This window comes from Canis aureus, chromosome 5, assembly GCF_053574225.1.
Source record: "Canis aureus isolate CA01 chromosome 5, VMU_Caureus_v.1.0, whole genome shotgun sequence".
NCBI classification, from domain to species: domain Eukaryota; kingdom Metazoa; phylum Chordata; class Mammalia; order Carnivora; family Canidae; genus Canis; species Canis aureus.
Window position 1 is genome coordinate 7,201,272 of NC_135615.1, and position 24,379 is coordinate 7,225,650.

Here is a 24,379-nt window from a genome sequence, read left to right on the forward strand (position 1 = left end):
GAATGAGAGAGAGAAAGTAGAGGGAGGGGTAGAAGGTGAGGGAGAGTGAGAATCTCAAGCAGACTCCTCACTGAGTGCAGAGCCCAATTGGGGGCCTCCATCTCACAACCCATGACACCATGAGCCAAAATCAAGAGTTGGATGCTTAACCAACTGAGCCACTCAGGTGCCCTGAAGTAGGAGTTTTTAAATTTTGTTCTTCTTCAATAGTCTTTTTAGTCATGAATTTCATTTTGCTCCAATAAGATGATAGAAATAGAACATTTTGTTACCTACAGGTCACTTGCCAGCCTGCAAATGAAAAGTACATACTCTATGATTCTATTCTTAGGAAGTTCTACACGAGGCATGACCAATCTGTGGTAGAGAAAGAGCAGAACAGTGATTGTCTCTGAAGATAAAAGCAGCGATTGACTAGAGACCATGTAGTGTGATTAGAAAGTCTTTGGCAGAATTTCTCATTGCCCTAAATTCTGGACTTGACTAGGAAAGAGAAGTCGTATGTGCATCCGAAGCAGTACTCAGCAAAGGGGTCAGAAGACTAAGGAGCAAAATAAGAAATTGTTTGGTTTTTCTTTAAGCTTTTATCTATTTATTCATGAGATACACAGCAAGGGAATCAGAGACATAGCAGAGAGAGAAGCAGGTTTTCTGCACGGAGCCCGATTCGGGACTCGATCCCAGGACCCTGGGACCAGCACCTGACCTGAAGGAAGATGTTCAACCTCTTAACCACCCAGGCGTCCCAAGAAATTGTTTTAAAAGGAGGTGTCCGGGATCCCTGGGTGGTACAGCGGTTTAGTGCCTGCCTTTGGCCCAGGGCGCGATCCTGGAGACTCGGGATCGAATCCCACGTCGGGCTCCCGGTGCATGGAGCCTGCTTCTCCCTCTGCCTGTGTCTCTGCCTCTCTCTCTCTCTCTCTGTGACTATCATAAATAAATAAAAATTTTAAAAAAGGAGGCGTCAAAAGCTTCAGATATGTTGTGTAAGTTCGAGACTGAACTCTCTCCATTAGAAGGAACCCTAAGAAAGCTGTGATAAGCCTGGTGAGAAGAGTTAAATGTCCTCGGGGTTTGGCAACAAAGCAGGATGTCTTATGCAAATTTAAACCTACAGTTTCTGAAAATCTGACAAGAAAGCCTTGAGCAATGAAAGTAATTACGGGAAATAATACAGTGTGACAGGCTAGAATATTAGTTTTGATTTCTGAACATGGTCCCTTATGCGATAAAAATAACGCATGCCTGCCTCCCCTTTTCAATTCAGATATGGCCACATCTTACAGGAGATCTCTCATTGTAAGAGAGACTGTTAATTAAGAAGCCTTAGGTATCATCAATTTATGACAAAGTATGGTGTTGCGTCCTTAAAAATATTTTAAGTTCACCTTTTTTTCTTACTCTGGAAGTGTTAAACCTAAGGCCCATTCCAGGACTAAGATTTCTTCATTGGCTGAAACTCCCTCTGTGGGAAATAATAGTCAATTCTCCCCACATATGAAGAGTGTTATTCTAGGTTGAAAAGCTCTTTGAATCTTAAGACAATTATGTATCATTTGGAAGCAGAATAGCAGGGTCCTCACCATTTTAGATTGTGAGATCCTGAAACCAAGTGACACAGGGTCAATGCTGCTCTGTTCCTGCTCCTTTGAATATTCTCTAAGGCGAACACTTTTTCTCCACAGCAGTGGTTTAATTTTGGGAAATTTTTTTTTTTAAGATTTTATTTATTTTTTCATGAGACAGAGGGAAAGAGAGAGGCAGAGACACAGGCAGAGGGAGAAGCAGTCTCTACGCAGGGACCCCGACATGGGACTCGATCCGGGTCTCCAGGATCACACCCCAGGCCGAAGGTGGCGCTAAACCACTGAGCCACCCGGGCTGCCCAATTTTGGGACATCTTATATTTTTATACGATCAAGGCCCACAACTCCAATGCATCTCTCTTCTAGGTGACAATCCTGAGTTTATGTACCACCTCCAAGAATTTTGCAAATACTTGGTGATACATCTGCCATCCTCCCTGAGCCTAAGGAAACACTTGTTTGAGTCATTTGAAATGCCAGTGTATGTGCTTTCACTCTGGCCTTTGCCCTGGAAAGCAGGACTTTGTAACATAGGGAAAGACCTTGGTCCTCAGTCCAAAAAGCCTCAAAAAAAAAAAAACAAAAAACTAAACAACAACAACAAAAAAACAAGACAATGAAAAAATACCTATAAATCATCTAATCTGCTACTTGTTAATCCTGACTCTCTTAACTTCATGTCTGCTTGTGTTAATAATACTAGGGATCCTTCTTATTATTATTAGTATGATTAGTATTTAATCATGTACCATGTCTCAGGTACAATTCCAAGTGCTTTACTCATTCATTACTCAAAACCCAGATGAAGTAGGTAAAATCATGATCTTTTCTTCATAGATAAAGAAGTCAAGACACAGCCTAGTTAGGTAACCTGCTTGTGGGCACAGAGCTGGGGGTGATCCCCACCACAGTGGGACCAAAGCAGGTGGGCCTTGTTATCCCTTTGCCTGAACTACACCTGGCCGCTGACATCCCTGTGCATGAGTCGCATTTCACCTGCTGGACAATGTCAAGGAGCACGAGGTCAGGGAGCAACACAGGGGGGGCCTTCAGTTCTGCGGGCTCTGTAAAAAACCAGCCAAGAGGAGAAGATGGCTAGCATGGCCAGAGCAGGAACTGCAGGTCAGGGCTGTTTCCCCTCAGAGTGCTGGTAGCTACTTTCTTCTATTTGTCTACACTCTGGAGGCAGAAGCTCAAAGTGCCGGAGAAACAAAGAAAATATGAAGAAAGAAAGAGACAGACAAAAAGAAAGGAAGATAGAAAGACAAAAGGGGAGACAAGGAAGGAAGGAAGGGAGGTAGGAAGGTAGGAAGGGAGGGATTGCAGTTTTCCTGAACTCAGGGCTGGTAATACCTTCTCCTGCTTGACTGAGTAGAATATTCTTGCTGTCACAAATGTTCCCTTTGTTTGGAATAATAAACACTTTGTTCTAGTATCTAGGTGCTTAGGATCGTTACATTTGTTCTTAGCAAACCCATAAAGAGGAAAACTCAACACACCCAATTTGGAAGAGAGAGAACAGGTCCAGATACTAATGTAATTTGTTCAGCCCTGTGGAAGGAAAAGGAACAAAGCCAGAGTTTTTGAGGAGAGACCCACCTAGTGGCCATGAATGGTTGTACTTTTGTGGTACAAGCAGTCACGGAGGAATTCAAGTAAAAACCAGTGAAACAAGAAGCAGTGTACCGAGAGGCTTTGGCAGTTTTCATCTCCAGTCCCTCTCGGTTGGTTTTGCTGGGACATATTTTTACAACGTCATGGTACAACGTATCGCGCAAGATGCAATATGCTTTCAAATATGCCAAGTTTGGAAATTGTTAAGGGTGACTTAATGACATTAAGTCATAGTCTTATGATTATGAGATTATGACATTAAGATTATGACTTAGTCATAATCTTATCTTATGACTTAATGACATTAAGTCATAATCTCGGATCACAAATACATCAGTGAAGGGACTGACAGATACTTTAAACGTATACAGAGGCCCTGACTGATGGTGAAACTGGGAAAGGAAACTGAAGTAGGTTAGAGGTCCAGGGCTTGCCATGAGCAGGAAAACAAGGGAGAGCCGTAATCAGGTGTGAGCCCGTCCTGCCCCTCCATTGCTGCCAGGCCCATCAGCCCTCTTGCTTTTTTAATTTGTTTCCTTCTCTCCCCACTCCCCACCCCCTCTCTCTTCTTTCCTCACAGGGGCTTAAGACCCTCACCCTGGAAAATGAACAAGTAACTAAATGTTACATTTAAGGAAATCATTCAACATTGTAGCCACAACTGCTTCTGAAGACTAAGTCACCCTTTATTTTTATGCATATGTTCTTGCAAAATATGTTTTGTTGCTTTGAATGCATGGAAAATGCCTTTGTCCTCCTTCTCCGCTCTTTATTGAAGTAAATGTTACATGTAGTAAAATGCACAGATCTTGAGTGTTCTGTTGGATGAATTTTGACAAATATATATGCACCTGAGTGGTACATACCTCTATCAAAATATGAAACATTTCCATGAGCCCAGAAAGTTCCTTCGTGAACTCCCTCTGTCAATGCTGTCCCTCCCCTCACTCAAAGGCAGCTTCTGTTCCGTACTTCATCATCAGAATTGGTTTCACCTGCTCCAGAAAGTCACAGGGATGGAGTCATAGAGTATAAGGATCTTCCATGTCTGGCTTCTTTCACTTAATTTACTGCTCCTGTGTTTTGTCCATGGCAGTAGTTTTTGGGTTTTTGTTTTGTTTTAATTGAGTAGCATTCCATTGTGCAAATATACCGCAATTTATCTGCTCACTGCTTGTTGGACATTGGATTGTTTCCAGTTTCCGACTATTATGGAAGAGCTTCTGTAAACATTCATGAGCAAGTCTTCTTGTGGCACACGTTGCCATTTCTCTTGGATAATATACCTGAGGGTGGAAGGCTGGTCGGAGGGTAGGTTTATATCTACCAGCTCTCTAAAATGGGAGGGCGATGTCCCATTCCCACAAATGAGTTCCAGGGTCGTCGCATCCTCAGCAACAATTACGGTTCTCTGTCTTTTTTATTTTAGTGGGTGTAAAGGAGTATCTCATTGTGGCTTTCTTTTCTCATGATTCATAATGTAAGCCATTTTTTTAATGTGCTTGTTTATATATCTCCTTTTGTGAATTATCTTTCAAACCTTTTGACCCTTTTTATGGGGTTGATTATCTTTCTATTACTAATTTACAGTCATCTTTAATATATTCTAGTCATAAGTCCTTTGTCAGATTTATTTATCGAGAATAGTCTTCTTCCAACTTCTGATTGACTTTTTTTTTCTTTTTTTCTGATTGACTTTTTCATCTGCTTAGCAATGTCTCCTGATAAGCAATTCTTAACTATATCACAGTCCAATTCCTCAATGTAATCTCTGTGTTTAGTAAGTAAGTTTTTGGTGAATTATCTAGGAAACCTATGCTTATCCCAAGTTCATAGAGATGTTATCCTGTCTCCTAAAAAAAATTTATTTTAGTTTGTATGTTTAGTCTTATGATTGTTTGTGAATTAATATTCTGTGTGCTATAAACTATGGGTGAGATCTATCTCCCCCCCCCTATGTTTACTCAGTTTTTCAGGTACCATTTGTAAATGCCGCTGCCCAAAATCAATTGATCATTGTATTAAATGACCGTTTGTTGACTTCAGCAAAGATCAGCATAATTCAATTTGGTTTTTGTTTTTTAATTTATTCAGGAGAGACACAGAGAGGCAGAGACATAGGCAGAGGGAGAAGCAGGGTCCATGTGGGGAGCCTGATGTGGGACTCGATCCCAGGACCCCAGAATCATGACCTGAGCCAAAGGCAGATGCTCAACCACTGAACCACCCAGGTGCCCCTACGTAATTCAATTTGGCTCAGGATTGCTTCTGTTGACCTTTACCTGTGTAGAATGAGCATATGGTGAGACTTAAATGATTATTTTTTGTTTTCTTCTACCTATCCGCCACCCCTATATTGAAAGTAAAGATTACCCAAGAAAAGAAAAGAATATAAACTTTTAGTCCCCAGTGACTCATTATGCATAGTACTCTATACATGCTAGTTGGATTAATTTCTGATAATGAGGGTAGCCCTGGTGGCCCAGTGGTTTGGCGCCGCCTTCGGCCTGTGGTGTGATCCAGGAGACCCGGGATTGAGTCCCACGTCCGACTCCCTTCATGGAGCCTGCTTCTCCCTCTGCCTGTGTCTCTGCCTCTCTCTCTCTGTCATGAATAAATAAGCAAAATCTTTTAAAAAAAGTTTCTGATAATGTTAGCTATGTTTGATCCTTACTGTTCATTGTCTGTTTGCTGTATCAATTAGCAGATTAGTGACAACTCTTTAACTATGACTGTAGATGACTTATCTTTCCTCTTAATTCTGTCAAATTTTGCTTTTGCTCCATGGTTTTTGATGCTATGGCTTTAAATGCATTTTTTCTTAAGATTATGTCACGTTGATGAATTAATGTGTATATCAGTATGAGCTATTACTTTCTTTTACCTCTTTAATTCATCCTTGTCTTGAAGTCTATTTTATCTGGTATTAATTTAGATACAACAGGTTTCTTATGCTTAGTATTTATATTTAACACACCTGTGTATATTTAAAATGTATCCCTGGGGGATCCCTGGGTGCTCAGCGGTTTGGCGCCTGCCTTCGGCCCTGGGAGTGATCCTGGAGTCCCGGGATCGAGTCCCACATCTGGCTCCCTGCATGGAGCCTGCTTCTCCCTCTGCCTCTATCTTTGTCTCTCATTCTCTGTGTTTCTCATGAATAAATAAATAAAAATCTTTAATAAAAAATGTATCTCTTTATACAGCATATAGTTGGGTCTTGATTTTTTAATTTAGTTTAATGATCTTTTACTTTTAATTAGAGGCTATATGTTTATCACAATTATTGGTATGAATGTATTTAATCTATCATGTTGTTATTGATTTGGATTTTTTTGGGGGGTATTTCCATTCCTCTGTTCCTTTTTTAACTGATTTCTTTTGGATCAATCAAATATGTTTTAGCATTTGTTGTGGGTTGAATTGTGTCCCCCTCCCCGTTCATCTGTTTAAGTCTTAATGCCACAGAACTTCACATTGTGAACTTACTTGGAAATAGAGTTGTTATAATTAGTTGAGATTAGGTCACACTGGAGTAGGGTGGCCCCTGATTGAATATAACTGATGTCTTTACAAAGAGAACATTATATGAAGAGATACGTATAGGGAGAGCCGCAGGGGAAGACTGAAATTGTCTGTCATGACCAAGAAACTGCAGAAGCTGAGAGAGAGAGAGGTGTGGGACATATCTTTCCCTAGACCCTTCAGAGGGAATAGAGCCCTGCTGACAGCTTGACTTTGGACTTCTGGCCTCTAGAACTGTAATGCAATGAATTTCTGTTGTGTAAGCTACCTGGTTTATGGTCCTGTGTTATGAGAGGCCTAGAAAACTAATACAGTATTCCAGTTAATGTATTTTATTGGATTTTGTTTTCTTTTTAAAATTATTTTTAATGGCTGCACTAGGGATTAGCATATGCATTCTTAACCTATCTCAATCTGTAATTAAAATTATATGACATTACACAAAATGTAAAGACCTTGCAACAATATAATTTTGTCACCACCTGTCCTTATGCTACATTTATCATATATTTTATTTTTATATTTTCCTTTTTTTAAGATTTTATTTATTTATTTATAGACAGAGAGAGAGAGAGAGAGAGAGGCAGAGGGAGAAGCAGGCTCCATGCAGGGAGCCCGATGTGGGACTCGATCCCGGGTCTCCAGGATCGCACCCCAGGCTGCAGGCTGCACCAAACCGCTGCACCACCGGGGCTGCCTTTTTTTTTTTTTTTTTTAATTTTCTATAAAACCCATAATATAATGTTTTTTTATGATTGAGTAGTTACTCGTCTTTTATATAAGTTAAGAGATGAAAAAGGAGAAAGTCCAACATATCTTCATTCACAATCTTCTCGTTTCCAGTGCCCTTTGTATTTTTCTGTGGATGCATATTTCCGTTTGGTAACCTTTCTCTTCAATTCAAATAACTTATTCTTAGCATTTCTTGTGGTGCAGATCTCCTGGCCTCACATTCCTGTGACTTTTATTTATTTGAAAATGTCTTTATTTCAATCTCATTTTGAGGCCTCTTTGTGGGATCTGAGATGCTGAGATGACAGGTTTGTTTGGGTCATTTTTTTAAAGATTTATTTATTTATTTGAGAGAGAGAGAGAGAGAGAGAGAGAACATGTGAGCAGGAGGAGGGGCAGAGGGAGAAGGAAAGAATCTCAAGCAGACAACCTGCAGAGTGCAGAGCCTGATGTGAGGCTCCATCCCACAACCCTGAGATCATGACCTGAGCAGAAGTCAAGAGCTGGCCACCTAATAGTCTGAGCCACTCAAGTGCTCCCGGGTCATTTCATTGCTTATTCACCTCTACTGTTACTGCTGGCAAATCAGCAGTCATTTGTATGTTTCCCCCTCAATCATGTCTTTCTCTCTGGCTGCTTTTCAGACTAGATGTGGTTTTGTGTGTGTTTTTCCTGCTTGGGATTTTCTGTGATTTGTGGTTCTGTAAATTGAGTTTTCATCACTTTTTAGAAAATTTCAGCCATTATTTCTTCAAGTACTTTTTTCCTGTTCCATCCCCTTCTCTTTTGGGCAGTCCAATCACATGTTATATTTGGATGGTCTCTCAAAGGTCACTGAGGCTCTGTTCATTTCTTACTTTCTTTTTTTTTTTTTGTCTCTCTCTCTTCTTAAGATTGGGTCATTTCTCTTATTTTCAAACACACTATTTCTTTTGCCATGTGCAATTGACCAGATGTTAAGCCAATGTTGTGGATTTTTTTCACTTCAGATGTTGTGAGTTGTAGTCTTAGCATTTCCATTTGATTCTTTTTATAGTTTCTATTTCTTTACTGAGATTTCCCATCTTGTTCATTAACTTCCTTTAAGTTCTTGACTCTATTTATAATAGCTGCCTTAATGTCCTTGACTACTATTCCAAAACTTTTGTCATCTCAGAGTGAGTTTCTATTATTTTTTCTTTATTATGGATCATGTTTTTCTGCTATTGTGCATGCCTATTAATTTTACAAATTGTAAAAAAAATTTTACAAATTATATAATGGGAATTTTAGATAATGTAATATGTTTCTATTATATCTTTCTTTAAAGATGTTTTGGGGTCTGGTGTAAGTCTTCCAACTTTGCTCTTTTTTAAAAAGTGTTTTTGGATATTCTGGCCTTTTGCATTTCTAGATAAATTCAGAATCATCTTGTCAATTTCCTGAAAAAAATACTGCTGGGATTATGAGGGAGACTTTATTAAATCTATTGGTCAGTTTGAGAGAACTGACATATTTTCAACACTGAGTGTGTTCATGAGTATATTCATGAACTTTATTTCTACATGACGCTGTATTTTCTTTTATTGGACATAATAATGATTAGTAACACTTTGTCTATATGTCTATATGATTTATAAGTATTTTGCTGCATTTATTCCTTTGTATTTACTTTTTTCAGATGTTATAGATGGTGTCATTTAAAAATTATTTTAAATTACTTATTTAAATATAAAAATGTAACTAATTTTGTGTGTTGACTTTAAGCAGTGACCTTACTAAGTTTACTTTCTAATGTAAATGGATTGCCTGCGTATATTTGACTATTTTAATAATGCCAATGAAAATAATGGCACTTTTATTCCTATACTTTCAATTCTTCTATCTTTTGTTTCTTTTTCTTGCCATATGGTGCTAAGATATCTAGTACTATCTTGACTAGAGTTGGTAATAATGAGCATCCTTGTCTCATTTCTGGTCTCAGGGGGAGGAAAGCTTTCAGTACTTTACCATTCTGTATGATGATACCTGTAGATTTTTTAATATTTTATATTTTCAATTAGTTTTAATTTTTTACTTCTATTAGTAGTTAAATAATTTGATCTTAAGTGCTAAATTTTTATTATCTACTTTTCCCACATCTATTGGGATGATCATGTGATATTTGTTTTTTTTTAATTTAGAAATTTATTCTGTTTAATCCACAAACTTTATATAGCTTTAGTTTAAAAACAAAAATAAAAAAACCAAAAACAGTGAAAACAAGACACTATTTCAAAGTCTGGACCCTTCCAGCCTTCCAAATCTGAGAGCTCTGAAAGTTGTATATACCAATTGGAAGAACAAGACAAAGTTATGAATGGAGCCATGACATTTCATAAAACAAGCTTTTATAGAACTGAAGGATCCTTCCTGGGACTAGTTAATTGCCTTTACAAAAAACAAAACAAAACAAAACAAAACAAAAAAAACCACAACAGAATAGAATGAATTCCAGTGTTCCAAATCAACTTGTTACACATCAATATAAACCCACAGTGTCCTGGCAAACAACATGCTTTCATTTTCCATCTCGTCCTAGAGCTCGAATCCTGATTCATTTCAGCAGAGACTCCACAGGCAACAGGAAAGATTGTGGCATTAAAATATTCATTTATACTTTGTGGTAGTTCAACAGTGGTCTTATTTCTGGGCAAGCTTGCAAACCATACAAGGTTGGAAGTATCATAATTTAAATGGGTGTTAAGACTCAAATGAGAAAAAAAAAATAAAGAAAAAAAATGACAAGAAAGGAAAACCTCTGGGAAAAGCCAAGGCCTTTAAAGAAACCATAAAAATGACAACAATATTGAAACCCCTTTTTTAAAAAGGGGATTTTTTTTGGCTTAAAATATTTCACTCTAAATGAATTTATGTCAGCTGTCAATGAAAGAATGTAACTAATACACTGTGGACACCTTTTGCAATGTAAATCCATGCCCCCCCCCCCCTTTTTTTTACATGGTGAACTTCAACCTAGCAATTATTACAACAAATGTTATAGTCTAAAGTGTTGTGCACTTTGTGGCAACACGATAGGGTCCTAAGGGTAAGGGGATGAGGAAATAAAAGAAAAGTAAAGAGATGGGGACAGGAGGGACACAGTGGATGATGTCCAAGCAGTGTCAACTTTATTTAAGGTTTTACGGTATCATACAGCACAAGCAGAATAAAGATAAAGGAATACCCACATGCATGACAGGCCCTACTGACACAGGAGGGTTTTAGTTAACAGATAAACATGCTATTCTAGATGCATACGCTTTTTAAAGGACGATGGATATGATTAACAGACCAGTAAGAATAGCACAGACCCCTAATTAACTTTACCATCAGGCTAGAACACATTATATCAATTGTATTATGTGGGCGATCACTTAAAAGCGAGCTCCGGAAACCATTGCTTAAGCCCTTTCTCAAGCGTCAACCAATTATTCAACCTTTGGGCTCCTGAGCCTTATGAGTAAATGAGGGACACAAGTCCGAGCTTGGTTTGGTTTAGTAACTCTAGCTAGTCCGTGGCCATCCACTCTAAAGCTCAAACACATTTTAGCAATTTTGAAATTGAATTGCGTACAAACCAAATAAAATGTACATCGTGACACACATTCCCGCCTAAGACTGTGGGGACGCTTGAGCCTTCTGCATCGACCTCAGCTCCTTTTCATGCAGGTGCTTCTCTAAGTCGTCAAGGTTGTCGTCGGGGTCACTCTTGGTCTCCTTCTTAGGCTCGGGCTCTGCCTCCGGTTCCTCCTGTGCTGATGTGGTCGTGGGGGCCGCAGGGGCCGTGGGAGTGACAGCTGCTGCAGCGGCTGCCGCAATGGCCTTTTCCTTCTTGTGTTTTTTGTGCTTCTTGTGTTTCTTGTCCTTCTTTTTCTTCTTTTTCTTTCCACCTCCTTTGGGTCTGAGTTCCTTGTCAGAGATGGGCTTGGTGTTGGGCTTTTAGTCTTTTTGACCGGTACCGCTGGTGAACAGTTGGTAGGGGGGGACTGAGACTGGACAGGGGATAGAGGTGCTGGGGTTTTTTTAGCTGCTGGCTCAGGAGATCCTGAGACAGACCGAGAGGAGGAAACCCTCCTTACAGACTGAGGGCTTGGTGAGGCAGCCTTTTTTGTCTTTTTGGGTTCTGGAGTCCTGGAGACTCTCCTAATGGGCCTAGTACTTGGAGAAGAGGACTGCCTTCTTTGGGGTGATGATGATGCTCTTCTGTGAACAGGTGGAGGACTTGAGGAGGTCTGAGGAGCTCGAGGCCGTGGTGAGGGCAAATGCCTTTCGTTTCCCCGGCTCGGGGAAGACCCTTTCCTATGCTTTGATGATAATGAAGGCGAACATCTCTTGGTGACTGGGGAGCTTCTTTGTTTGGGAGGTGGAGAATGGGAGACCCGACGCTTTGGTGGTGGAGCTGGTGATGCCCTTCGTTTAGGAGGGGGAGGGGGAGAAGCTGTTCTTCTCTTCGGAGGTGAAGAAGTAGAGTATCTCCTCTGTATGGGAGGAGAGTATCTTCTTGGGGATGGTGAGTGCCGGCGGGGGGGAGAAGGAGTTCTTGGCTGTGGTAGTGGCGTGGGGACCTGCGCCTAGGAGGAGTGGGGGCAGAAGGGGAACGTCGCCTTCTGGTGGGTCCCCACGGAAGGACTCCTCCTCTGTCTACCGCGAGGCGAAGTCTCTTTCTGGCACTATCCAGGTGATGGAGAGGCACTCCGGGGAGGGGAATGTCTCCGCCGCCTGCCTACCTCACCATTCTTCACATGGGAACTCTTGGGGCTCTCATCTTCTGAGGAAGAAGAGGAGCCGGGATCAGATGAAGACTGCTGGTTCTGTCGTCTGGATTGACGTCTCTGCTGCACAGAATGTGTCGCAGCCATTCTGCCACCTTTATCTTCTTCCGATTCAGAGAACTCTACTTTTCTAGGCTTAGGTGCTGGTGAAGGGGACTCTCTTTTCTCAGTACCTTGATGTCTTGTCACTTTACCTGAAGTTCTCCCTGGAGAGACAGAAACACGACTTCTTGTACGATTTGCCTGCTGGGGTGTTGGGGGATGGCGGGTTTTGGGTGGGGGAGTTGCTGGAGGTGATGGCCCATGCCTTCGCCTCGGAGGACTTGCTGAAGGAGATAACCCACGAGTTTTTCGAGGGGGACTGGATGTCCTCTTAGGAGGCTTTTTTGGCGGTGACCCGGAACGAGATGAAGAGGATGATGAGCTACTTCCAGACAAGGATGCTGATGGACGTCGTCTCCGTCTCACTGGAGCTCTACTCCAGGCCAAGGCCTGGGTGGAGGTGGCATTCGTCTTGGAGGGGCTCTTCCGCGAGGCATGGCCGCCTTCTCGGACTTGGCCTCCTTCTAGGTGCGTCTGATCTTTTTTTTTTTTTTTTTTTTTTTCTGTTTTCTAACTCTTTTTTTTTTTTTTTTTTTTTATTGGTGTTCAATTTACTAACATACAGAATAACACCCAGTGCCCGTCACCCATTCACTCCCACCCCCCACCCTCCTCCCCTTCTACCACCCCTAGTTCGTTTCCCAGAGTTAGCAGTCTTTACGTTAGGTGCGTCTGATCTTGATCGGGATCTGTGACGCCGTCTAGGTGGGGTAGGAGAAGGAGAGCGAGACCGTGTCCGGGATCTTGATTTGGAACGTGACCGAGATCTTGGTTGGGTCTTCTCCTTCTCCTTTTTGGAATTTTTCTCCGGAGAAGGTTCTTTAGGCTCTGGTACAGGTTCGGGATTGGGAACTTTCAGGATGTCACTAGTAGAAGTGGCCTCTTGTACTGAAGGTTCTTTGACTTTCGCTGATGGTTCTGGGAGCTCTGGAGGTTTTTCCTTCTTTTCTGGAGCAGGGGAAGGACTCCGGCTCTTGGTTCTGTGATGGGGAGATCAAGAATAACTGCGCTTTCTCCCTCTCCTGACAGGGGAAGATCGTCTTCTAGGGGAAGGAGATCTGGATCTGGGTCTTCTTGGGCTTCAAGACCTCTCCCTTTTTTCTCTGCTGCTTTCTTTTTCTTCCTTATCCTTCTTATCCTTGTCTTCATCTTGCTTTTTTTCATAGATGCCAACTTTTCTTGTTCAATCTGTCTTTGTTTTATTTCTTCTTTCTTCCGTTCTAGAAAAGCAGAAGGGATTCCAGCGATGTTTTCTTGTGTACCTAAGAGCAGGGGCCACAGTTCTCCCATAAATTCTCTAGCATTTTTTTCCATTCAAAAACCCAGGCAGGTTGATCTGCATCATTTTGGAGTCTGGAGTCTTCACTTCCAGCTGGTTGAATATGAACTCAATCACAACATCATCTTCAAACCCAAGGATTTCCGTTACTTGTTTTGTTATCCAAGGCTTTATAACCTCCAAATTTACTTTGCTCATGTCCGCCTTTTTTTTCTAGGCATTCTGCAAATTTCAGCTGCTTCACTAGCTTCTCCTGTTTGTTGCTGAACCGATTATCCTGTTCTGCACTTGTTCCGCGGAAGAATCCCGAGTCCCATCTTCTGCCTCGCTCGGACCTGATATTTGTTCTTTATTCTCCTAAAGCGGTAATGGATTTTATATTATTATTAATTTTTTTGGGGGGGGGGTAATGGATTTTTGAGTGATAAAGCAACCTTGCATTCCTAAAATGAACTCAACTTTTTCTTTTTTCCTTTTCTAAAAAAATATTGCTAGGTTAGGTTTTCTAATGCTTTCTTTAAAAATTTTTGCCTCCATGTCTATGAAGCACATTTATGTTTGATTTACCTTTATTACAATGTTCTTGTCAAGTTTTACTATCAAAATTATGCAGGTCTCATAAAATTAACTGAGAATTGTTCTCACTTTAAAAAAAAAAGATTTTATTCATTTATTTAGGAGAGAGAGAGCACAGGGGCAGAGGCAGAGGCAGAGGGAGAATCAGACTCCCTGCTGAGCAGGGAGCCGGATGTGTGACTGAGTCCCAGGACCCTGAGATCATGCCCAGAACTGAAGGCAGACACTTAACTGACAGGCCACCCAAGCACCTCGTTGCTTTTTTTTTTTTTTTTTTTTTTTTTAAGATTTTATGTATTTACTTTAGAGAAAGAGAGAGAGAGTGAGCATGAGCTGGGAGAGGGACAGAGGGAGAAAGAGAGAGAGAATCTCAAGCAGACTTAATGCTGAGCACAGAGCCCAACACTGGACTCCGTCTCACAACCCTGAGATCGTAACCTGAGCCAAAATCAAGAGTTGAGTGCTTAACAGACTGAGCCACCCAAGCAACCCTGTTCTCACTTTCCCTTTATAGGAGTAATTTGTGTAAGATCGGCTAATTGTAGATACTTAGAAGGATTTGCAATTAAAGCCATCTGCATAAAAAGTTTTGTGTTTGGGGGACAAATGTTTTTCATGGTTTTTTATTTCTCTAATATGCAGAAGAATATATTTTTTCTGTTTCTTGTGTCAGTTTGGTTCATAGTATTTTTAAAAATATTTTATTTATTCATGAGAGACAGAGAGAGAGAGAGAGAGAGAGAGAAGCAGAGATATAGGCAGAGGGAAAAGCAGGCTCCATGCATGGAGTCCAACGCGGGACTCGATTTCCAGTCTCCAGGATCACACCCTGGGCCGAAGGCAGCGCCAAACCGCTGAGCCACCAGGGCTGCCCATAGTACATTTTTTTTTTTTAAGGAATTTGCTCATTATGGAAATTTTGACTATCACATAAGTAAATGGTGTAGTTGAATGAATCCCATGTACCTATCACTCTCCCCACCCTACCAACAACCAGCAGTGCAGAGCCAGTGCTTCCCTTCCATGCACCTACCACCAATTCTGCCCTCCTTAATATATTGGAGCAAATCCCAAGCATTAGCTCATCCCATACAGTGACATTGTGGTATGCATCTCTACATGATACATACACCTTTTAGTTAACTTTATTATCATCCCACCTACAAGATGGTGACAATTCCTTGATTATCCAATGTTTGATGCTCAAATTTCTAATTGTCTCATAAATATCTTAATTTTTACATTTTGTCCGTAATACGTTGCTCGTTTAGGATAGAGTCTAGATTCATATCTCTTCCCATGTTTCCAGGTTACTTTTTGCTTTAAAAAAAATCACACTTGCCAAAAATTTATGAATTTTTTTAGTCTTTTCAAAGATTCAACTTTTTGTCTTATTATCTATTGTACTTTATTATCGTTAAGTTTTACCCTTTTCTTTATATTTTTTCTACTTTCATATTCTTTGGTCTTAATTTTATTCTTTATCTTAAGACCCAAATCCCAAATTAATTTATTTTTAGCCTTTCTTCTTTTTAATATTTCTATTTAGGCCCTTTGGATAGAGCTTTATCTGTATTGCACATTTTGGAAAAATACTGTATTTTTATTATTCTTCATTCCTATTATTTTCTAAATTCCAGTATTATTTCTTCTTTGATCTATGATTATTTAGAAATGTATTGTCTAATTTTAAACACTTGGGGATTTTCTGATTATCTTTTTGTAATAAATTTCTAGACTAATTTCACTGTGGTCAGAGAACACATTCCCTATGACTTTAATTCACTAAAATATACTGGGACTTGTCTTATGGTCCACCAAAAGGCCAATTTAATCAACTATTATGAAAATAATGCAATTTTCTGGTGCAGTATTTTATAAATGCCAAATCATTCAAGTTGTTTAATCATTTTGTTCTAATATTTTATAACGTTACTTTTTTTCGGTCTTTAGTATGGTGAGAAAAGGGAGTGATAAAAATGTTTGAATATGATTGTAAATTTGAGTAATTTATCTTTAAATTTTATATCATTTAAATAACTTGAAAATATGGTATGGAGTACATACTGATTTACAATTGTGCCTTCCTGAAGTACTGACTCTTCTATCATAACGAATTATTTCTTTTTCTCTTAATAGTGCTTCTTGACTTAGAATCCATATTTTGTGATATTATTTTCCTTTGGTGTTTTAAGAGAATATTATATTCCATGCTAATACTTCAAGCTCTATACATACTTTTAAAGAAGCATTTGCAAGCAGCAAATTTTTTAAAATTTTTAAATTATTTTATCAGTTTTATTGGGGTATAATTTATGTATAATAAGTTCTCTCCAGTTCAAGTGTATAATTCATGGGTTTTGACATGCATACGCCCATGAAAATATGACCACAATAAAGATATAGATTTTCATTGCCCCCAGACTTCTTCATGCCACATTATAGACTATCTTTTTACCATTCCTAGCCTTAAGCAACTATTGACCTGCCTTTTGCCAATCCAGATTAAGCTACATTGAATAGAATTTTGTATAAAGGAAATCCTATAGGGGGTCCCTGGGTGGCTCAGTGGCTTGGTGCCTGCCTTCCACCTGGGGATTGATTCTGGGGTTCAGGGATGGAGTCCCTCATCGGCCTTCTTGCATGGAGCTTGCTTCTCTCTCTGCTTCTCTCTCTCTCCCTGTGTCTCTCATGAATAAATTAATAAAATCTTTAAAAAAAATTCTAAAAAAAAAAAAGAAATCCTATAGTAGTATGTACTCTTCTGTGATGAAGTATTTCACTCAGAGCAATGATTTTGAAATTCATTCCTGTGGTGTGCGAATCGGTAGCTTCTTTTATTACTGAGTAGTATTTCATTATGAGAATGTAATATATATGGATGTCTAAGTTGTTTCCAGTGTAGGCTATAATGAAAAAACAAGTGTTAAGAACATTTATGCATAAATCTTCATAAAGATTTCTAAAATATGTTTTTATTGATTTGGGGTTAGTCCTTAGGAGTGAAATGGCTAAGTCCTGTGATGGGAGTATGTTTAACTTTCAGAAAGACTGTCAGTTCTCCAATGTGGTAGTGCCATGTTACACTCCCACTGACCAGCTGGGAGGGTTCCAGTTGCTCCATGTCGTCACAAACATTCGATGTGGTAAATCTTTTTAAGTGTAGCCCTTTTAAAGGGTAAATGATCATGGAAGACATCTTATTGTGGTTTACACTACCCCTCCTACCCCAATCAATGACTTTGAGCCACTTTTTCATGAATTTATTTGTAGGTGTGTAGGCAAAAAGAAAAAATAAACAAATGGTGCCATTCACCCAGTCCCCCATCTCCCATTTCTGGCACCAGAGTACCAGTCATTCATGGATTTGGATATTTTTTTTTTCTCTCAGAATGGATATTTTAATTCCTGGGGCCAAAGTTTCACTGTCCAAATTTTTTTTTAAGATTTTATTTATTTATTATTTATTCATTCATGACAGAGAGAGAGAGAGAGAGAGGCAGAGACACAGGCAGAGGGAGGAGCAGGCTCCATGCAGGAAGCCCGATGTGGGACTCAATCCCAGGTCCCCAGGATCACACGCTGGGCCAAAGTTGGCACTAAACTGCTGAGCCACCTGGGCTGCCCATCATTGTCTGAATCTTAAATGTTAGTATGATCCCAACTGGCATCTATGTTTTCCAAGGGCAATAGAAACCATCTGAATAAAACCAATTTATCTTTATTTTATCTCAAATACAATTAAATAATTGCTGATGGAACTTAAAAATTCTCTCCAATTCTAAGGAAATACTCTGACAATTTTTCAGGAAAGCATGACAGGTTGGAGAATTGTTGATAGCTTCAAAGATTGCCAACAGACTAAATGTTCAAAGGGTCCAGCAAATGACAATGGATTGTCTAAATTATGCTGCCTCTCTAGAATGGAAAATTGCAAACTTTAAGTATAGAGCATTGTGACATCCACGTATGTGGAAAGTTTTTTGCATCGTATTTAGCCAGGAAAGCTGATTTTCAGAACTATTTAATAATAACAAATAATAAATAAATAAAAATATTTAAATTTATTTTATTTATTTGTGTTTATGTTAATGTATTTGTCTATCTATCTATCTACCTAGCTACCTGAAAGTTGTTACTAGTTTTCCATTAGTTCGATGTTTTTCATTCACTTTCTTTTTATGCTTATCTTTTGCATTAATTCAATTGGTTTCCTTACAGGATCAACCCTTTTTCCTGAACAGTCCACGGTGGTATGACTTGGTCTTGTGGTCCTATCCCAAATGCTCTTCACTTCCTGCCTTTGCTTTTTCCAGGCTCCTTCATTACCAGATGTGCTCCCCCAACATGATATTAGCTGGTTAGCAGCAGCTGTAGGCTGACAAGCAACCAGCAGAAAAGGTCATCTTTGTCTCCACAGGTTAATGAAAAATTCACTCCCAGAAGTGAACGACTTTTACCTAGTTTGGGGCCTGTGCTCCTGATAGAATATGAGGAGGACTAGGGAGGCCTGAAACCAGAGGTGTTGACCAGCAAGCCTCACCAACATATGGCCAATGGATGAGTGCAAAATGGCTTCCAAAATAACACTGCACTGAAGTGGTAAGGAACGTGGGTGTACGGAGGAGAGGCAAAAACACAGGTGTTTATTACATCTGTACTTTAACATTTTTTTACAAGATACCTGTATTTCTTGTGTATACCTAAATAAGATGAGGCCTGGCCATATTAAAATGCTCACTGTTTTTCTATTCTGATAGATTTTTCAAAGCACAGCTTATGTTTTGTTCATCTTTATGTTCTCTACATAGACCACAATTACTAACAAATTGTAATCATTCACTGTATTGGAGTCGAAATATCTCATTTTTTAAAATCCTTACTAAAATTGGCCACAAGATGTCCCCACAGCTCTAGAAGATGCTTTCTATGTGGCCCTAGACAGGCTTTTTTTCAGTTCAATTGGTTTAGTTTGAGGACGGCTGGCCAGGTGATGTTTAATGAGATTTTTGTTCCAAACCTGCTTTTAAAATGTTACGCCTATAATTTAATATGCATTAAATGTTCAGAATAGCAGACAGTTTCAAACCTGTGCTAAAGGCATATCTTCAAATGCCAGCCCAATGTTTATCTTTTAAAGGTCCATATTAAACTATGGTTTTCTTAAACTGTGGGACTCCTTTGCTGCCACCTTGAATTCTGAAGTTATCAGAAAAATGTTACTACTGTAGGATAGCATTCACCTGCAATACTATTCTCTGTAAAAGCTAATTAAAAGTGAAGCAGAATTAAAATATGTGCTAGCAATGTTTACTGTGAGCTATAAGAGGAATACAAATATATTTTATTTCTAAATATGTGCTCTGGAGGATGCCGAGCAAGTCTATACAAGAATCAAGGAGGCTTCTCTTGATTTTATCAAGCACATCTTAATTGTGGTTGCTCTGCACTACCAGTGAGAACCAGTTTTCTTCCTTACAGGTATCTCACCTATACCTGAATCATGACAGATGGTCTACACTAGATACTTTATCGCCTCAAGGATTCCTTAAGTGGAAGGTGTTCTGAAAATAACTGCTAAACCTAACACATACATGAGTAGGAGAAAAACAGATATGCTAAAAGGACCAGGGTACTTCTAGAGGCAAACAGATTTTATGCACACATAAAGTGGGATCCATCTTATAATCAGGATTCTTATTTTAGTTGGCATAGAGGTTTTTTTTTAATTTGCTTTTGATTTAGTTATTGATTAAAAGTGTCATTATGGAAAATGTAGGTAACATGCCAAGACTGAGTCTTTCTTTTGAAAGGAACGAGATGGGAAAATGAAATAGTCTAATTTTTAAATTCGTTGACGGACAGTATTATGGATTGAAGGTGTTCTTCCAAAATTTGTATGTTCAAGTCCTGATGCCCCCAAATCTCAGAAGGTGATATATTTGGAAACAGAGTGGTTACACGTGTCATTAGTTCAGATGCAGTCATATTAGAGTCGGGTGGGCGCAGACTCCAATGTGACTGGTGTTTTTATAGAAAAGGAGGTGATTTGGACACAGACACTCACACAGGGAGAATGCCATGTGAAGACGGGGGTTATGCTGCCAAAAGCTCAGGAACAACAGAAGCTGGGAGAGCGGCCTGGAGCAGGTTCTTCTCCAGGGTCCTCAGAAGGAACCAATCCTGCTGACACCTTGATCTCAGACTTCTGGGCTCCAGAACCGTGAGACAATAAATTTGTGTTGTTTCAGTTGTCAACTGGCAGTGCCTTGTTACAGCAGCCCTGGCAGACGGACACGGGCAGTAATCGCCTTAAGGATGTGATTCATGTTAATAAGAAATATAAACAGTTTCTCTACTGATTATTTTTCTAATTTTTTCTTTTCATTGATATTTATGCTCATTATCCTCATTTGGTTTTTAGCCATTAAATGGTCATGATTTTAATTTAATATTTCCCTGGGAAATGTATATGAAATGATTTTCTCTAGAGTCCTAAGTAGATTTGAGTCCAACCTCACTAAATTATGGAATTGTGGAATGATCCAGGGTATCTCATTTTATTATAGATGAGAGACTTAAGGTAGAGAGGTTTAGGGGCAAAGCTGACATCTGGCAGTTTTCTGTCCCCATGGAGATAAAGTGGAAACTTTATTATCTCTTCCATTTTGACTGATTGCCTTATAATTGAAGGTTAAAGATGGAGTTTTCTATTCATGGGGGAAACAGACATATTCTGGGTACTCTTGAAATGTGGGTGGACTATAAACTGCGATGACGAGCAGAATACAGATGAAGTAAGACCTAAAATCTTGAAATTAAACTTTTATTAGTGAATCAATGAGAAGCAGGTGGGATTCCTTACTATCTATTCTCCTTGTAATTGGTGTCTTTTTCCCAATTAAGGACAAATTTAACTCTCTTTTGGTCAAGTTACAGCTCATCTCTTGAGTCTTCCCTTCCACAAATGTATATGCATTTCTTCCTCCTCCATCTCTGTTGCCACCTCCTCTTTGCTCCATGAGATATGACATTTCTGGGATGGGCTGAATTGTATTCCTCAAAAATTGAGATGTTGAAATCTGAACCTCCAGGACCTCAGAATATGACTGTATTTTGGAGCCAGGGTCTTGAATAAGTTAATTATGTTGAAATGAGATCACTAGGTTGGGTCCTGACCCGATAGAAATGACAAGAGGAGATGAGGGCATGGACACACACAGGCGGAGGACCATGTGAAGACACAGGGAGGAGATGCCATCTTAGCAGGCAAGGAGAGGGCCTCAGAGGGAAATGACTCGGCCAACACCTCGACCTCAGATTTCTTGCCTCCAGAACTGTGGGAAAAAAAGCTTTTGTTGTGTAAGCCACTTAGCCTATGGTGCTTTGTTAGGGCAGTCCCGGCGAACAAATACAACTTCTTGAAGGCAGAACCAACTTTTAACTGCCATATCATTCCCTACCCAGGACATAGCATATTTTAAACTGTTTTTATTCCTGGGGTGCCAGGGTGGCTGAGTTAGTTAAGCATCTGAGTCTTGATATCTCCTCAGGTCATGATCTCAGAGTCCTGAGATTTAGCCCTGCCTTGGGCTCCATGCTCAGGGGGAGAGTCTGCTTGGGATTCTTTCTCTCCCTCTCTTTCTGCCCATTCCCCACTCTCCGTGTGTGAAATAAATAAATAAGTAAATAAAATATTTTAAAAAAGGTTTTTGTTCTTGCCCTTATGGACTTTATCCTCTGTTCCAAGCAGTGGTCTACTAAACACATACTTGTCGGTAGAGGGAAACCATTAGAAAAATATGAGATTAGATACAAGTATATACATAGGTACTTTAGTATAGCAGAGTCTATTATTGGACCCTGTCTCCAGCTAACATATTTTATGGCAGAAGTAACTGTTGTATATGCAATGTTATTTTGTCTTTTTTAGAGTCTAGAGCAAGGACTTGGAGTCCCAAGTTCTGAGCATTATCAGCTGATCTCCTTCTAACATGTAATTAATTATGCCATGCAATTAATTAAGGCACCTCTTAATCATAGGAAGTTTGTAAACCAACCCATCATCTTCTAGTCACAGGTGATTGGTGTTAATGGAAGCATGTTATTTATCCTCATAGGTCATATATTCTTTCTTTCTAGAAGCCAAGCCTTAATGCAAACGGATTACTTTAATTGTAAGAGTTTTAGTTGCTGTGGCGGAATCAGGGATATACAGTTGTATCCCATTAAGCCTTTTAGAATCTCTAAACATGGAGGTGTCTGCAAGGGACCAGACATGGCATCATAACTTCCAAAACTCTGGCAATGGCCTTAGGTTGTTGTAGGTGGAGTGGCCCTCCAAACATGTCCACATCCTAATCCCGATCTGGGAGTATGTTCCCTTATGTGCCAAAAGAGACTTTGCAGAGGTGATGGAGTTAAGGATTTTGTGATGGGGAAGTTATCATGGATTAGCTGGGTGGACCTGGTATAGTCATAAGGGTCCCCATTAGTGAAAGAGTGCAGGAGCATCAGAGTGCAAGGAAATGTGGCTGATGGCCAAAGTTGATGTCCAAGTGATGTGGTCATGAGCCAGGTGGCCTCTGGAAGCTGGAAAAGGCAAGGAGTGGATTTTCCTGTCCAGCTCCCAGAGGGAATGCAGTTCTGCTAACATCTTGATTTTACCTCCATTTTGGACTTCTGGCCTCCAGAACTATAAGATAATAAAGTTGTGTTGTTTTAGCTACTATGGTGGTGATAAATTATCACAGCATGTACAGGGAACTTATATGGCTGTTCAGTGATCTGGTTACTAAGTTGTATGTCTGAAGTTACAGGACTCCTAAAACCTGAGAGGGGACAGCATCTAGGATCCCAGGCAGCCCCTCACCACCAGCCCAACCCTCATACAGAAGACCCTGGGAAGACCTTGCACTTTCCATCTGTGAATGCTTCCAAAAAGCATTTGACTAATCCGATCTAATCATCTGGGCTTTCTACTCATCTAATTTAATTGGACCAGATCACACTGGCCTGTTATCTGCTTGATCTGATTACTCAACTAAATTGATTGATTAATTTGGTAAATTAATTCTTAATGACACATTAAAGTTTGTCAATGCCTAAACAAATTACTGTATTTAGAAATTTTTTTTTCAGGTTCTTTTTTTTTTTTTTTTATACCCCCCAAAGACTTTAGGTTAAAGGGTCAGTCTCAGGACAAGCAGGGTACTTTGTGGTTGTCTGGTTCTTGTTTGCTCTCGAGGGTGAGGAGGAGTCATCCACACACCACACTAACCTCTGCTGGTGAAGTGAAGACCAGCTCTGACTCACTCATAAGACCACCACCCAACAGACAGTTAGTGGGGAAGGGGCATTAGGGAGATGAGCCCTGGGATCCTGGATTTCCTCTGCTTCAGTGAAGTTTTCAAACTTTTGTTTGGAGTCCACTCTTGGGCAGAGATGCATGTGAACTCCATGCATATGGACATCAGGTGCAACCTCTACACAAGCCTGCCCCAGCATCGGAGCTGAAGCATGTGTTTATGTGTGTATATGCGTGCATGCATGGGTGCACGAGTGTGTGCATGAGTGTGTGCCTGTGTGTGAGAGGAAAGGAAGGCTGGCTTCAACTACTGCTGGTGCCCAATACCAGCAGGGTCACACAATGGGTAGAGTCTGTACCCTTCAGTTCCCAGGGGGGCCTGCTAGGATCCCAAAGGATACCGTGCTTGGAAGGGGACAGCTGTGAGCTGTCACTGTCTGCCCTGGGAAGTTTATCCCGCCGTCAGACCACCACTATGTGACCTAGAGGTGACACATGCAAATCCCCTGACACGTGGCATCAAGGAGGCATTCCATAAATGCTATTGATGAGGGTGGGGGTGAGAAGGTTGATAGTGAGGGCATTAAGGAGGTGATGTGAAGTGCTCACCAACCTGATTTTTGATCTGTTCTGCTCCCTCTTCTTTCACCGCACCTTTTAACACTGGCTTGTCCCGCTTCCAGCAAACCATCGCCTTTCAAAGTATTTAGGGTTTAAAAATCTCTAGAACACCCAGAACCTTTCAGTTTGGGAAAATCCAAACTGAAATGTCAGCGAAAGCCTTTGAACCAGTCAGGAGCCTGGACTGTCTAAAGGAAAACCTTGGTGAGGGGCCTCTAGGGCTTTGTACATAAATGAAGATTCAGGA

At 40.1% G+C, this 24,379-nt stretch overlaps 1 long non-coding RNA gene across 1 annotated transcript; it reads left to right on the forward strand.

Moving 5' to 3' along the window:
* The first annotated feature begins 3,573 nt into the window (after positions 1–3,573).
* LOC144313652 (uncharacterized) lies at positions 3,574–23,317 on the forward strand. Its single transcript, XR_013379281.1, has 4 exons — positions 3,574–3,668; positions 13,846–13,993; positions 18,625–18,806; positions 20,241–23,317. It is a non-coding gene; the product is annotated as an uncharacterized LOC144313652 (long non-coding RNA).
* Positions 23,318–24,379: the final 1,062 nt, after the last annotated feature.